This window comes from Macaca mulatta, chromosome 8 (genome assembly GCF_049350105.2).
Source record: "Macaca mulatta isolate MMU2019108-1 chromosome 8, T2T-MMU8v2.0, whole genome shotgun sequence".
In the NCBI taxonomy this organism is placed as follows: domain Eukaryota; kingdom Metazoa; phylum Chordata; class Mammalia; order Primates; family Cercopithecidae; genus Macaca; species Macaca mulatta.
The window spans coordinates 87,219,709-87,236,934 of NC_133413.1; the positions used below are offsets into that span (position 1 = coordinate 87,219,709).

The 17,226-nt window shown below is 40.5% G+C and overlaps 1 protein-coding gene and 1 long non-coding RNA gene across 3 annotated transcripts in view; one reads left to right on the forward strand and one right to left on the reverse strand.

The window, feature by feature from the left end:
• Window positions 1–3,958: 3,958 nt before the first annotated feature.
• LOC106999820 (uncharacterized) lies at window positions 3,959–16,790 on the reverse strand. The gene is made up of 2 exons (XR_001446726.3): window positions 16,305–16,790; window positions 3,959–6,207 (listed from the first exon to the last, which is right to left on the reverse strand). It is a non-coding gene; the product is annotated as an uncharacterized LOC106999820 (long non-coding RNA).
• The window catches only part of ZFHX4 (zinc finger homeobox 4), a 188,307-nt gene continuing 185,573 nt past the window's right edge, over window positions 14,493–17,226 (forward strand). For both annotated transcript variants that reach the window (XM_015145599.3, XM_015145600.3), the window contains exon 1: window positions 14,493–14,865. The gene's annotated coding sequence lies outside the window, so the exon portion shown is untranslated. The remainder of the gene's footprint in view (window positions 14,866–17,226) is intronic.

The following is a 17,226-nucleotide window of genomic DNA, read 5'->3' on the forward strand; positions in this document are numbered from 1 at the left end:
GTAATTCTAGTTTTAGAGATTTTTAAGGTCTGTATATATCACATTTTAACTAAAAAGCAACAATTGAACAAAATGACGATTTTAATAAAAAGTGATAGTAATAGCAGCATTTTGAAAGTTAACATACAATAAAAATTATATAATAAATAATTATAAATATCTCAAGGTTTTCTTTCTTTTTCTATAAGATGCTAACAGTGATTTTTGTTTGACCTTTGCTTTCTTTTCTTTTCTCTTTAAATAGCTTTAGTTAAGCCCAGGTAGAAAAGACATGCTAAAAGATGGGCAGACTATCTTGACCATACATCTTCTCACACATTTATTGCAAACTGACACTCATACAACAGTGTTTTTACTTTTTTATAATCACAAAGATTCAACAAAGAACAATTCAGGTACCAAGGGAAAATCACACTCCAGGAAAAAGAGAAATGTTGTCACTGCACATTCAAGCTGCATAAATACAGGTATGGCAAAAATAATTGTAATATTTGTGTGATAGCATTCAAAACAAGTCAATGATCTAAATATGAAAGGGTTTAGGTGTAGTTATGTATATGCATTCATGTATAGAAATATTACATGTAATGCGCAAATATAAATTCTAGCCGAAGCTAAAATGCACAAACATTATTAGGATTTTTCAGTTTAAAATATATTTTGATTAACATGTATCTATATATTAAGAACATTTCTACCAACTATGCTAGTCCATTTATCATGTAATATTCTTATATTAAATAAAGTTGCTTGCTTTATATATTGACAAACATAAGAATGTTCTCAGTAATGAAAATGTAAGCACAAACAATGGACACAAGGTAGGTATTTAAAACTAACAGCAAAATAGTTAAAGATTTCAGAGAAATAAAAATGCTAATATTTTCCCCAAAAAAACTTTCCAAATTAACAATAACGCTTTAAGTGTAAGTCAATGTTGATTTCAATTTATGTCAAAACATGAAAATCTCAAATAATAATATTCCATGATAACTTTTAAAATAAGCTAATTTTCTTTAAATATTTTGTTTTAATTAAATTTCTAAAAGAGAAAATTATTTTTGTTTTCTCAGTCCATTAAGACCTATCTATAGAAGAAAACATGATGCTAAACCTAAAATTGTTATAAACTTTATAAATTTTCATATTTACGATGCATATTAAAGATTAACATTAAAGATCTATAGTGACCACCTGCATAGGTTACCAAGACGTTGCCAAAAAAAAAAAAAAAACATGTGTATCATTTCACTGCATTAGTTTTACTAGCAAAGTATTCTGGACAGATTCCAGAAATTTCAAATAAATATCTTTTTCATAAATATTTTGATGTGTATGATCTAGTCATAAAGACTATTTTACCGCCAAAAATTTAAAAGCATATTGAATTCTATGAGATTATCCTTTCTAGAAATGTAAACTTAATGTATCTAAAGTAAATACACACACAGGCACACACATACACACACAGACATTTTGCCAAGAGACATTCTGTTTTGATTGTTAAAGTGAACTGAAAATGAACACATTAAGATGATTATTGCATTGTCATTTATGTAATTATGTAGCTTAAAAATACATAATCATTTCAGTTAGCCCTAATTTTACATATTTAACAATACAAGTATTGTCATTATTAATTTTTATAAAGTGAAAATATTTTAAAATATTAGCTAACACATTTCTATTCAAATTCTAAGACAGTGTTACTTAAAAATATACAATCAAACTAGATAGCTAATTGGATTTATTTCACAATTTTTAATTTGATTTTTCTATATAGAAAAATATGTATAACAAAGTACAATATTAAAGAAATTAATTTTAGTCTTTTTATAGAGTATTTTTAGACATCTATTACCATCTATAGAAAACACAGATATATCATACATGCATATATATGTTTGTGTGTTATGTATGCTATTTATGTATTTTGCACAGAGAAGAAAAACATTGTCATAATCTAGAATAAATAAAGATGTATGTGTATGTCTGTGTGTGTGTGTGTGTGTGTGTGTAGAGAGAGAAAGATGGAGAAAAAAATTGGTACCTTACAAAAAAGTTAAAGGTGGGATATTCACATGTTTGAAAATTAATCTAAGGGTATTATGTTATCATATAAACATTAATAATGATTTATCTCTCTTCCTCTTAGTGTTTGGAGGGTGTGTGTGTGTGTGTGTGTGTGCTCACTAACAAGAAAGTGGATATTTGAGATGAAGGGAAAAGATAACTGTATGGAGACCTAAAATAAGGCACTTTGGTTAAAATTACTAAATTAAAACTTAAATCTATTGGGGTTTACTTTTCCAAAATATGAAATACTGAACCTATAAAACGGGCATTAGAATTACACTATATTTTGAAGATTTTCTATTGAAAACTTTCCCCACGTAAATGCTTTTATCAATACTACCATATAGTACTATAAAATATTCTTAAGGCATGTATGAAAATATCATGAAATGAACCCAAAAGTTTCATCTTGCATCACAAAGGTGAAGAGTGTTAGTAAAGACAAAATTCCTTATCATTTGATTCTGCTATAACTGTTTCAAGCCTCCTACTGTAATGCTTTTTACGTATATCATTTGTTGGTCTTCCAAATTTGTCCTTTTCTCAATATTCTAGGGCTGAAAAAAATAATATAACACTACATGTCAAGAATTTACATAGCTACCTAAGAGTTAATATCTTGGCCATCTTTAAGACTATGCATTTAGTTATAGCCTCAGTAATGTCAGTGTTACAGCATTCAAGTGATGCTATTAAAGGACACCTTATTAATAAGTGGGTATCTTACTATGACCTGACTACTTAGATTTCTGAAGCCATACACACACACACACACACACACACACATGCACACACATATTTGTATAAAAACCACCTTATGTAAACTCTTCATCCCCATGAGGGTAGCAATAGTGTTTGTTGTCACAAAGTTGACAAAAAGCAGTACACAAAAAGTTGTATGTGATTATCAAGTAGACATATTCATTTCCTAATTCCCAGACAATTAGCAAGGATAAAACTATACCTTCAGATGCCTCACTTCTAATGCTAAACTAATGACACAACAGAATCAAAATACATTAGGAGTGGGGGAGGGGAGATTGAGAGCCAAATACCTTTTTTGAGGCTCCACAATGGGTTGAGGGCCTAATTATTTTTAAGTATAATCCAACCAACCTCTTCTCATGCTTAGCTGCACTGAGTGACACTATTTGTGATGCCCAGTGTGCTGAAACTGAGCAGGTTGCTGTCAGTTTAAAAATGACTATAATAAAAGTGACCATGAAGATGGATCTTGTGATTTTGCGTTTCTAATCAGTCATCTGTGAAGAACACTTTTGCTTTGATTCAGCAGACTGGTGACAGCCATGATTGATAGTGCACGAGGATAAAAAAAAGGTTATTAACTGTCTTACTATTAAGCTCAATGTATTACCCCTCTAGGTGCATCTCATACTTTAAGTTAAAGTACTTACTCAGGTAAGGTCAAGAATGAACTCTATGGAGACGGTATCCATCCTGTTGAAAACGAGTGAGGCATCCTTGTATTGATTCTTTTTTTTTTGTAGCATTTAAGCTATGTTTAATTCTACTGTCTTACTCATTAGTTAAAGGATAGAAATTTCATCCTTCTAACAGCATACATATGGAAAGTACTAAAGGTGTAGAAAATAGCTTTAAATGTAAAGATTTGAATGTAGAGATAACTAGCAACATGTGTGTGGCATATACATGAATCCATATTTAAACAGATGGTCATATATTATACAACCTATGAAGGTACTTTTAATGGTAAACACTAAAATTGATTTATAATTAAAAAATAAGTATCTGTGTTGTAAATGCAAAAAATTGTTTCAATTTTCAATCATCCATAAATGGCAAGTTCATGATAAAGAAAAACTTAAGAAAAATTCAAAGGATGTCTTAAAATACCTAGGCGTTTGTTTTGGTTTAAATTCTTTAATTTATTAACTTCATTTCATTTTAATTTTTTAAAATTGGAAATATTAACATAGAAATGAACACTTGAGTGACAGCATTCTTAAATAGCATACTATATACAAACACATACACGGATAGTATTATAGGTCCCGAAGTATTTAAAGTTTTCCAGTAACTGAGGATATGCCATTAAAAGAAATAGTAAAACATTAAATGTCACCATATTTCCTGTGCTCATTTATTATTACAAAAGCCAAAGTATACTGAAATTTTTTGAACATTTTTTTAAAACTTATTGTTAAAATATTTTAAATTTACAAATGTAGTTTCAGGAGATAAATTAAACATATGCATTTTAATTTTAAATTACAGTATTATGTTTCTTCATATGTTTTCCACTGTAAACACTAAGCACATGTTAAATGTAATGTGAATTAGCCAAAAATATTTAAGGACATCAATACCTTGGCATTGAGGTAGCCATTTAAACAATAACCAAATCTCAGCTCTATGTGCTTGGCGGTTCCTCACTGAGCAACTCTGCACAGTAGCGCAGAATAAGAAAATGTTACCAGTATGACATTAGAGTTTCAATGCAGGAAAAATTGTATTATGTCCAAATGTTTTTTCTAGAATATCATGGCCTGTTTCTCCAGTGCCAGTAACTATGCCCATTTTGGGTCTATAATAAATTATATTTTGAAAATGTACTGTTTTAATATTGGGTCCTATCAACAATGAAATACAGAGAAAGTAAGGAAATGAAGTTCAAGATTTCATTGAATTTTTCTTTATAGCCTGAAACATTGGCTCTCCATCCTACTCTGCTTAATATTGCAATTGCTGCTTTTAAAAGCCTTTCTAGTTCTCTAGCATTTTATGTATGCCAAGTACAATTTAAATACTTACACATTGAAACCCTCTTCGTAAAAATGTTAGATCAATATAAAAATTGTTTATTTAATGAATCGTGTTTATGTGGAGTGGACTTAAGTGTAGATTTTATAATTCATACAAGATTTCCTCAATAAGACAAGTTACCTTTGTTATTAAATGAATTTTCCTTTCTGTCCTATACAACTTCAGCAGGTAAACTTGCATTCCAAAATTTAGAAATCATGATGAGATAAGTGACCAAGGGGGTGTTTGGTCAATGATAGCATTCTATATTCTTGTACAAATATTTGTCAAAGGTTTCACAATGAAATTGTAAGTTAAGAAATATGTTGTGTGTTTCTCTAAAATATTGTTTGCTTTTAAAATAAAAAGAGAACGATGCAATTCCAATCTATCTCATGGTAATTTACACAATGCTCTGAAATGTTAGTGAAATGCCCAACTTCCTCCATCTGCCTAATTCAAAATGTCTTAAGGAAAATGAGGAAATACAAAGGCTAGGTAGGCCTTAGAGGAACACACACATTTCCTGGTGTCCTCTGTTTCTTATGGAATCAGGATCTAGAACACACAGTACACGCAACACACATTTTATGAAAGAACAAGGCAAAGACGATTTCAGGTAAAGTTTAGGTAATCTCCAAGGTAATCAATTACCATTACCATAAATGAAATTAAAGTTGAGCAGACTCCAACAGTGGCAGACAAGAAAATTTTAAAATGCAACATCTTCCTTTATCCTTTTGGAACTCCAGAGCAACATCTTCCTTTATCCTTTGGCGCTCCAGAACAGAATGTTGCATTCATGTTCAAACAAATAACAGAACTGGCAAACACACACACACACACACACCCCTTGTTTGTGCAAACTCCTTCCATTTAGTTTTGAGCCTATCGTGACCTGTTTTCATAGACTGCTGGGATACAAGGCATCTTTAGTTTACAGTTTCTAAGACTTGGATTCCTTTTAGTTTAAAACTCTCTTCTACAGTTCCTCCAAGCCTATATGCATCTCTCCTTCTCCTCCCTTTCTCCTCCAGAATCTACTAGGGCACATAAGGTAGGGGTATGGACTGGGTGGTGCACATATGTGTAGCCAGAACGTGGAGATCGGCAGCTGCTGTCCACTCCCAGACTGTGTACCTGAGCGCAGTGGCCACTTTGCTCTTCCGCCCAGCCCACTCCTGCCTGCAGTGTTGCTGCTGTCACGCCAGCCGGTGATTTGATAGGCTTGTCGGGTTGCCATGGTGTTGACTTCTTGCCTCTGAGGAGCTGCCCAATGACTGGAGGTCTGGGATTAAAGCGGGAAGAGGCAGCGGCCACAGCGAATTTCAGCGGCAGCTGCAGCAGCTAGAAACAAGAGGCAAGAGGACGAGGTCTTTAGGTTGCGTCCCCCTCCTGCAGTCAGGGCTGCTAGTGAGGGAAAGAGAAGAAAGGGTGCACAGTTGAAATGGTGACCACTCGAAGTCAGAAGATACAAGCGAGGGCTTTGAGACCCGCTCAGGAACAACTCATGAGCAATCAGCACGCGCTGAGAGGAACCGTCTTCCAGAATTCGTTATTATTCACATTAGACATTACTGGAGTGGGTGGTGGGACTGAGAGTAAAAAGGTGTTAAAAGGGACCTAAGTAGTTGATACATTTCCCCCCACACCCTACCGTTCATTTGGGCAACGAAATAATTTGACAGATGTAAAGGCGCTGTACGGCGAACTTTATATCATGGAAACTGACTTAACTCCAAGAAGCGAAAGTGCAATTAGACAGCAACCGAGTACAAGAAAATAGTTGCCTTGGACGGAGGCTGGTGGGGCGGGGGGTGAGGGGGCGGGGAAGTCAGAGAGTGCATGTGCAATGCACAACCCCAGACGGAAATTGTAAACTAGGAAATGAAAGGGAAAGAAACCGCTTCTGTTATAAATTAGTAGGTAGGTGAAGGTTATGCAAAGAAGAAAAGGGAAAGTAAAGCTGTTAAAAGAATAGAATAAAACCCCTGGGAGTTCCACTCGAAATCCCCCTTTACTCCCCAATCCAAAGGGAGTAGTAGGAGGAGAAAAAAGCGCATTCTGGTGTGATGAGAACTCTCTGGAATGTCTGGAGGAGAGTATAGAAGTGTGAGGGTAAGAAGACCCGGGTGCTAAATAAATCGCAGGAGAGATAAATGGGGGAGGGGCAGGGTAGGAAAGAAATAGTCCGCGATTCCCCCAAGGGACTAGGAGATTCAGAGAGATTCCAGCAGAAGGAAAGGAACAGAAGTTCAGGCTCCCAGAGTAAGGAAAGGAGGAAACGACAAGAATCCCTAAGAGAAAAAGAGGAAAAAGGTGTGTGCTGCTGAGGCGGGGCGTGGGAAGACAACCACAGTCAACTGGAAGGAGCCAAAGTCAGGCAGCAATTACTAGGACTTCGGCCAGAGAGGGCAGAAGATTGTGTAGACAGGCGGTCAACCAGAGCAGCTCGGGGCAACACTCACGAGCGCGAAGCCAGGTGCCGCGCCGTCCGCGCCCCGGCTCCAGGCGACGCAGGGACTTTGCTGGCAATGAGAAGGGCTGCTCGACCAGTCTGCCGGTGTCACGATTCCCCGCGAGTAGCAAGCACAAGCCTCACTAACTACTTTACAGCCACTTCCATTGATTTTCTTTAACAAATAAACATAATACCCGTTACAGCAACACTTCCTCTTGCTGCCGCAGCTAGAATGCCATAAGCTCTAATGACTGCATTTCTCCGGACAGCAGTTTTCACATCTCCAAATAAATCGTTTTCCTTCACTTCAGGTTTGGAGAGGCTAGTCCTCGCCCTTCTCTATAATTTGGGAATCACCTTTAAGAATAGGTAGAAGACAAGTCCAGACACTAGTTTGTAAATCTGGTAGGGCTCACTCTTATTTGCATATTAATTTTGCTTATAAGAAGTAACTCAATTTGGGAGGGAACCGCCGGCAAAGAAATCGACTCCTTTACGTCTGCAGGGAAATCAACATTAGTTCGGCAGGCACACCTAAGCTACTGCCCTCGAGTTGTCTCTTCAAATATTCCTTTAAAAATAAAGTATTTATTTTAAAGTAGCCCCCCTTCAAACGCCCGTTTCTGCTGAGGTTCTTCCATACATGTCAAAGGATTGTTGAATTATTCATTATTGTAATTACTATCATCATTGTCATTATCCCTTTCCATGTGGAAATAATTTTATTATCGTAATTTGATATCTGAAGAATTTCCTGTTAGTCGTTTGATAATCATTTTTTTCTGCTGAAAAGAAAAGTTTTGTTTATAAATGAGATAGAGAAAATGTTTTAAATGCTTTGATGTTTGCTATAGATTTCCGTTTATCTAATCGATCGGAATGCCAATAAAATCGATTAAAGGTTTAGTGTTTTACAAACAACCATTTTGTGCTTTTTGATTTTACGTTCAGAATGATTTTAATAAAGCTAATGCTTTCCTTTAACATTCTCCCTTGGAAAAAAAAAAAAACCTAACTCTTCATCGTTTTTCCTTTTATTATTAGAAATTGCCACTTAAAATTCTCTTAATAGGAAAATAAACAAAAAGTATAAGCAATGGCTGAAATGGTTTAAATTTCATTCTCTTATTGCTCAAGGTATTTAAATAAAGCCCTTTAAAATCTTGGTGAATTATATGCGATCATTCAGTGATTGCGGAATATTAAATTAAACTTAGATAAATCCGCATTGAAGGAGGCAGCACCCAATCCTGAATTTATTTCCCATTTTCTCTAACAGCATCACTGCGCTCCTCTCTTTGCAATGACAATGTGCCAAATCTGGGCATTTTGAAAACATTTTCCATATGCTTTAACAGGGGACTGATAGACAAAGAAGAAAAGGAGATGATCTTTTTGCTCTGAGGTATATTTTCTTTAACCTTTTTCTCTTAGACTTTAGTTGATAATCATTTTAAAGGAAAAGTTTGAAAATCATTTAATGCATTTTTTTTTTGCTTTCATCTTTTTCTATCTTGTCATTTATTTCTGAATTGGTGTTTTGTTTATAATTTAATGTAAAGCTACCATTCCTGTACCTTGGCAAACCACATTTTCTTTCAAAATCTTTGATTCATTTAGTTTCTGCTAGTTGTCTTAAGTAATTAAAGATAAAAACAATTATACATTTTGTAACTTAGAGCAGATGGGTTGTTTTGTTTTTTGTTTTGTTTTTTGGTTTTTTGCTGTAGGATTTAATAGTTCTCTTGTATCTAATATTTAGGGACATTACATATAGTGGTGGTGGCTTTTCTTCAGCTGTAAATATCTGCACATTTGTCTGAAAATGTGGGTGTTTAGATGAATGCAATGTCGTTTTAAAATAATTTTATTTGGTGGCCAGAGTTTAGTATACTGTCTATACAGCACTTCATTGACTAGATATAGATGCCTTTAGGTCTAAAATATCACTTTATCTTCTGCTCAATGAAATTAGTTATTCTGTCTCTGTGTGTGTGTCTGTCTGTATCCTCTCTCTCTCTCTCTCTCTCTCTCTCTCTCTCTCTCTCTCTGTCCTTTCCCATTTGGATCTTGTCTTGGAGCTCTTCGCCAGACAGAATGTAACATTTTCTTTGGATACTCTTGCTGGAAATATCTCCATATATATTTGAGGATTGTGTGATTGTGATCTTGGTTTTTGGTGGTGTGAAAATGTATGTGTGTTGTGGGGAGGAACGTGATAAGGGGTCCTCATTAATTTGCATAAAGGCTGTGGAAGTGCTTATGAAGTTAGTGAACTGCTATTGTTTGGGGAGAGTCCTGTCTGATTTGTTTATAAACACTGGGCTGGTTGCTTAGAGGGAAAAGAGGTCACAGCACTGTCTGAGCTCTGACCTCTGAAAGGCCAGAGGGCATCTGACTTTTCTCTTTCTTCTCCCTTTCCCTCCTCTCCTCCCTTAATTCTTCCTTCCTCAAACCTTCTAGCCCCTCCCTCCTTCTCCCTTCCTTTCTTTACCTGTGTCTAACTCTACATAATGACTCCCCTTCCCCCTAAAAGGTCAGAATCCCCAAGAGAAAAAAAAAAAAAAGCTAAAACATTTACTCCAAAGTAAAAGCCAAAAGTTGACTTTAATCCAGAAAGAGAGAAATACACATGGATATAGAGGTGCAGAGACAGAAACCCGGGAACAAAAGGGGGACACTGCTATGCTTTTTAAGAAAAAGAAGAAGACCATAGAGGAGATAAGAGTGTAGCTGGAGGAGGGGAGGGATTCAGGGAGGAATTTAACTGCCCACAAATACTACACACATATATACACACTCAAAATGCCTTTCCCTTTTGAATTGGATTTCCACTAGCTCACTCCCTCCATCAAAGAAAGTGTCCATTCTCAATGTTAGGTCATATTTTAAGACCCCCGCTTTTTTGTTAGTTCTTTAAAAATATATAACTCGTTCTGTATAGAAAGCTTGGGATCCCTCATCACACACAGAGCCACACAGACACATACACCCCACTATTTCTTGAATTATTTCACTATAAATATGTGTTTATGACACCTTCCAAAACAAGTCCTGCACCTTTCCATTCACTGTCAACTCCACATCCCTCCCTTGCACAAATACCCCCCAACCCTGTCACTCTCCTCACCCCCCTACACACACAGTGACAAATATTGGTATCAGGCTTAAGTGTGTTTTGGAAAAGGGTTGCTAACTTAAACAAAAATGTTAGTTAACACACCGCCTTTGTTAAATAGCCCCCGGGGGGAGAAGACCCAACAAAAAGAGAAGAGGAGGAGGGGGGCTGAGGATCTGAAAGTGTCTGTGGTGATATAAAGAGTTCCTAACGCTGAAATCTTGTAATACCTCGTTTCAAACTGAGCTCATCTATAGACCCCGGAAGCGCGGTCAAAAGACTGGAAACCTTTTTCCCCTTGGGCTGGAGATGTTCTTGAGCTGGAGGGACATTGGAGAGAGGGAGGAGGGGTATTTATTAGTGAATTGGTGAGGAGAGGGTGGGAGAAGGACAGAACAAACAGCTGAAAACTCATTAGACCGATTGTGAAAAGTGTCCTCGGAGTGGATTTGGGAAATAAAATACGCCGAAGAAAAAGGCCAGAAGTGGAAATTACCTTTTGTCTCAATGTTAATTACTCCTTGCCTCCAACACTCAACACCTAACCACCTGGTATTCCTTTTTGGTTCTCCCCTAACTCGGCGCTCAGTGTCAGGGTCCGAGTGCTCTGCAGTGGATAAGGCTGGCCTGGGGTTGCCCTGTAAAGTGTTGAAGAGGCTATAGGGAAAGTTCTTAGTGCGGCAGGGAAACCTCTGCTCCTTTCACTTTGAAATAAAAAGTGACCCAACGTTCCGTGAGGGCGGCGGCGGGTTCGCGCAGAGTTTAGGGACAGTGGAATGGGGGTGGGGCAGGGAGTGGGAGTCAGGGTCAAAGGTGGATGGCAAGGCGTCCGCAGAAACCCAGGAGGAGCAGCTGGGTTTCCTGACGCTGGGAGCCGAGATGTAGGGAGCAAGGGGCTGCGGCACAGCGGCGCAGCCTGGTCCAGCCGCTCGGATCGCGCTCGCGCCCCATAGCGGCCCGCGGGCTGGGCTCGGGCTCGCCCGCCTCCCCTCGCCCCTGCCAGCGGCGCCGCGCTCCGCGCTCCGCGCCCCGCGCCCCCGGGCCCACCCCACGCAGTCCCGCCGCCGCTTCAGCCCAACAGCTCTCCTCACGCTGGCGCGCTCCGAGGCCAAGCCCTGGAGGAAACTCTTGACTCTGCGCTAGAACCTCTCTGCCCCTTCCCTCAGCCCATTAACCCCGACCCTCACCTCCAGCCTCTCTTCTTAGGGAAAAGGTGAAAGAAAACGAGAAAGAGATGGGAACAACAACAACAACCCACACACACACACACACACACACACACACACACACACACACACACGTTAGGAGGAGAATCCTCGCCAGCAAAAGAAAGGGTTGAGAAAGTGGGCACCCCTTACACGTCCTCTTTTGTTTTCTTACTTAGAAATCAACCGCCCCCACCATCAGACACACACATACACACACACACACACACGGATACACACAGTTGTATTTTCCAAGAAAAGACGGAGGAGGTGTAGAGGAGAAATAGCCACCAATTTTTTTGTAATGGTTTTCCTGATTTGACGTTTGCTGTTTTGACATTAATGACATTAATGTTATTGATGTTTCAGGGAGAAAAAGGCAAAAGAAATAAAGAACTTGAAAACGAAATGATCATCATTTCCCTATTCTTCCATGCCAGAAATAGACCTCTTTCTTCACCTGAGCCTGAAACAGACTTATTGTTCTCAGGTGTTTCCTTCATCATATGCATTTACCCGTCTGAAGTCGCAGGAAATGGTTTTTCCATCAGTGAGCTTGTACATGGAGCCCTCTCCCGCAAAGGGCTTGATCTTTTCTGATTTGAACCTGAAAGTTTCCCTGCCTTCATTTCCCCTCAGTCTCTTTAAAAGCTCCCATTCCCCTTCCCCATGCACACACCTCAAATAGTTTTTTTAAAGCCAGAAATTTTGCTCTCTGGGGCGTTTTTCAGTAAACAGTAACGCTACATAAACACCTTTTTCACTTACAAGTTGCAGAGAATTTAAATTTTACCCCTGTGTGCATGTATGTTTCTTAAGGCATATGGATAAGCCCCACTGAGGTGCAATCAGATACTGCTAGCAAATTGGTGATACAATTGCTGTGTAAAGGTGGGGCTGTAAACAAAGTAAATTTATAATTTTAGAAAGCTTTCCACTTTCAACAAATTTCTTCCCAAAGAAGTTTAAAATCCAATAAAGTGTTTGGAGAGACAGATGATTTTCTTTCTGTTAACATTTGGTAGCCCTGGCTTCTAAAACACTAGTACCTGCACTGACTCCGGATCCCTAAGGTGGTGATTTGCTTTTTTTTCCTCTTAATAAAGACCATATCTAGGGTTTTTTTTTTTTTTTTTTTTTTTCCCTTCACTCCATGCCTCTGGACTTTCATTGTAATTTTAGCCAGCTGCTGAAGGCAACCAGCTTTCCTGATCTGGGCCTAGGTCTGCTTTTTTGAGGACTGTGCTTTTATCCTCCCAGGTGTTTTGTTTGGTTTTTAATCCATTTGCATCAGTCCTAGGATCTTCCAAATGTTCCCTGATAATGCAAGGTTTTAGGCCTGGAAAGATGCATTTTTGCAGCCTCTGTAGTTCCAAATATTTGTGCTATAAACCTTTCTGTTGGTATTTGGTAGATTTGTGCTTAAGGCCTAAGACAAGGTTTTGAAGCAGATCCTGGCGATCCAGAACTTCAAAGGCCTGTCAACTCAAAGGCAGCTGACACATCACCTGTCCAGGAAGCTGGACATTGCAAGTATTTCCTGTTTTTAGCTCATTTGATTTGTTATTCTTACTTTCTGTTTAAAATTCCTATTTTTGAAATATTACAGAGATGGTGTCTACCTGTGACCTGTAGTATAGTAGTTATAAGTGCATCAAGATGCTGAGTAGCAATGCACATATATATATATTCCATATATATATTCCAAATTCAGTAGGGGGTATTTAAAAGTATGTCTATTCCTAGTTTTAGTTAATTATCTTTTAATGAAAGTGTCACTCATCTTCACATCTGTAATATTGGAAAGAGATAATTAGATTTTCAAATGAGAATCAGCCACCTTAAATTTTGCACCAGAAAATACCAAGTATATTTCATTCTAATGAGATCTGTAGTGGGGTTTTAAAATTCATCATAGTGTGCTTCAAGAAAGATAACTCAACAGACTCAAAAGATGAAAGGTTTTTCTTTTCTAAGTCTTCTTAAAGTTATTACATTGAACTTATGCAATTCTGATAAAATATTCAAGAATATTACATAAAGGCTAGAAGTGTACCCCCCCCCCCCAATCATTCTTGCAACCGTCACTTATTCTTATTTGGAAGTTTTCTTTGACTAACCGCTTCCATCTCCCATAACCTGAATTTTCTCTCCTGCGTATACAAGTGAAGGATACGTGTTTAAATAGAGTGCCTAAGGATCCAGAGTGCAATTCCTCCTTTGAAATAGGCTGGGCTGAGCGGTGTTTGCACACAGGCAGGCACCCTTTATTTACATATATCTGCATATTTGCTCAGGCCCCCGCATTTCGCCATTAAAGTGCGTTCATGTGCTCAGCAGAATAAACTCGGCAGAGAAAAGCTCTTCATTACCCTAACTCATATTTCTGCTTAAAGCTCCCTAGTAAACAAATCTCTGGTCCGATAATAATTACTTTGCCTCATTAAAATTAAAAAAAAAAAATCTCGAATGGTTAAAGGGCAACGCTTTGGCGGTATCTATGTTTTATTTCCTTCCCCTTCTTGCTCTGTGTGTGCCTGTGTTTGTGTGTAAGAGCGTGTGTGTGTCTAATGAAGTTTGGGAGTCGCGCGCAGGGGCGCGTGGGGTGCGAGCCCCGGAGGTCCCCATCCCCTGTCCTCTCCGCGGTCGTCGCGTCCGGGGCTCCAACCGCAGCGCTCGGAGCCTTGGAAGCCGTGAGGCTCCGGAGCTGCTCTGAGTCCAGGCTGCGCGTCATTTGCAGTCTGGGGAATGTTGATCACCTCACTAATTACACCTCTCTCTCCCCCCTCTCCCTCTCCCTCTCCCTCGCTCTCCTCTCTCATTCCCAGAGTGCATATCGGGAATAGACACACAAAGACATGCGCACTCAACTTAATCAGCCATTTTTTTAAACAGGGCTAAAACGATAATAATTAGCAGAATAAAGACATATCGGATTTTCATTTCCTTTCCTCCTTTTCCCAACCCCTTCACAACCAAACAGCGAGACCGCGGTCGGCACATGCTTTAACTCCTCCCGGACCCCCGAGGACCGCTCCATGCCCCCCACTTTCTGCTCCAGCGTTTTTATTTTCACCCAATAAAGTTCGAGGATTATTTTTTATTTTTTTATTTTTTTAATGAACCCTCTCGTTTTACTTGGATGTGATCAGCTGTAAGTAAAATAAAAGCAAAACAAAAAAGAGGCGAAGATCGAGTAGGAACTGCAGGGGAAATGGAAAGTAAGTTTTTTCTTTAACTTTTATTGAGTAGTTTGTGTTAAATTTAGGTCGAGTATCGATTATCTTTCCAGCCTGATCTTGCACAATCTTTGATATTTCGCTCCCTCTCTCTCCCTCTCCCTCTCCGCCTCTCTCCCTCTCTGCCCCTAGCTCGCTCGCTCCTGCTCGCTCTCGCACACATCCCCTCATCCCGACCATCTCTTCCGCTCTGCCCCCCTTTTCTATCTCTTTCCCCCTTTTTTGGCTCAAGGTTTTGCTCCGCTGAGGGAGGGAGGGGGCAGTGAGGGACCTGATTTTCCACTTTCTTTAGGGGGGCTGCGTTTTTCGGAATTTAACTTTTGGATTAAGTGGCGGAGGATCATCTACATTTGCTCAGGCAGTTTTCTCTCCTTTTCCCTGTCTTTTCGGGTTCTGCCTTCACCGCGAGCCCCGGGCATTCTAGTGGCTGGGGGAAGCTGTCAGCTCCGCAGCGGCGCGGGCACTGCCGGGGTCCCTGCTCGCCCCACGCCCCCGCACCCGGATCGGGATGACTAGTCCTCCGCACTCATCCTCCGAAAGTTTGGACGTTGGTCGGTGGGGCTGGGAGCCCCTCTCTTCTTGCTCTTTCCCTGCTTTACCCTCCAACCCCCACCCCATCTTATTCAGCCTCGTTTTTCTTCCTCCTTTTACCACCCTCCCCTCTTCCCCTTCTCAAGTTCCCCGAAGGTCGCTTAGTGTGCAGGGCTGGCGGACGCCCTGGGGTTCGTGCGCTCTGGGGAGGGGATTTCAAGAGACTGGGGTGAACGTTGGGGCTGGGGCTGCAGGTAGACACCGGCCCACCGGAGCGGGCGCGGCGGGCGCTGCAGAGGGCTGCTCTCGGCTGCGCGGGCGCGGGCGCCGCGGAGGGAAGGCAGGTCCGTTAGGAGGCGGGATCACCCGGCCTCTGGGCCGGAGACCCGGGAGGCGGCGGCTGCTTGCTCGGGACGGAACGCCGCTGGGTGTGGGTTAGACCAGCGGATAGACGCCCGCGGCTTGGGGTCAAGAATCTTTTCCTTTCTTTTTAGCAAAGGGCAAGGGGTGTGTGCGTGTGCGTGTGTGTGTGTGTGTGTGTATTGAGTGTCTGTGTTCGGCTGTGAGAACCAATTCGTTCTTCGGCCCCCCTAAAAGGGTTCCATGCCTACAAATGAACTTCACCTCCTTCGCTTCTCCAAGCATCAAGTGCGCCTTCTGGCTGGGAGCAGCTAAGGGAAAAGGGGCTGGAATGCACCGGGTCTCTCCTTCCTGCTACTTCTATCCACTCCCAACCCCCTTCTCTCTGCTCTTTTCTATCAGAAAAAAAAAATAATTTTTCTCATGAAATTGTATAAAGTTTCTCTGCCAATGTCCAAGTTACAGAAGGTTCCCTATCCTAACCCCCTTCCCCCAGAAGACAGTGCACTGGTTTCTATTTCTTTTGTTACCTGTGATCCGGGCGGGGGGCTCCTTTCGGCCGCTCAGGCTGGGGTCCGGCCCAGAGAGGAGGCTTCTGCGGGCGCCTTTGACCGCGACTTCTCACTTCCGCGCGGTTCTGGTGAGGTTTTAGCTACCGTTCGGTGAGACACCCTCCTTGTAGGTACCAAAGGTTCAGATCGCAAACACGGACCCCCCCACCTCGACCCCTACACACACAGAGACACACTCACACTCAACACACACTCACAGACACACATTCTCCCTACCCTCCCCCCCACCTCCGGCCCCCACCTTGTCTTTCCCCTCCCCCCTTCCAAAAAAAGCACACACACATATACACACAACAACAACATTCCCCCCCCGCAAACACACACACACAAAAACCCAAAGACAAGTTCACTGGCAGAAGATGGTGGATTGACACTGTCTCAGACAGAGGCAGGTTCACCAGGAAATCTGGCCGTCCTGATTTCTGACAGTTGCATTTCCTCTCCTTGAGTCCTCCCCCCCACCCTTTTTATTAACTCTGTTCCATGTTTAATCAAGGATCATGTAGATGGCAAAAGGAGAGACAGAGAGGAGAGAGGAAGAGAGAGAGTGGGGGAGAGAGGGAGAGAGAGAGAGAGAGGGAGAGAGAGAAGAGACAAGAGACAGAGGAGGGTTTTTTTTTTTTTTTTTTTTTTTTTTTATTGTGTTCTCCTGGATTTTCAGTGGCTTGATCCCTATAAACGTGGAGTGGTTAAAGCTCATATGTAGTATTATATTTTTAGTTGGGTGGATGGATGGAAGAGTGAGAGAGAGGCTGCGGCTGCCGCTGCCTTTTCGGGTGTTGCTTAGATTAAGGCTGAGACTTGGCTGCGATTGGGACGCGACAGTGACACGGGCATCGATCGCTTCCATTGAGAGCAATGCAAAAACACAGCCCGGGTA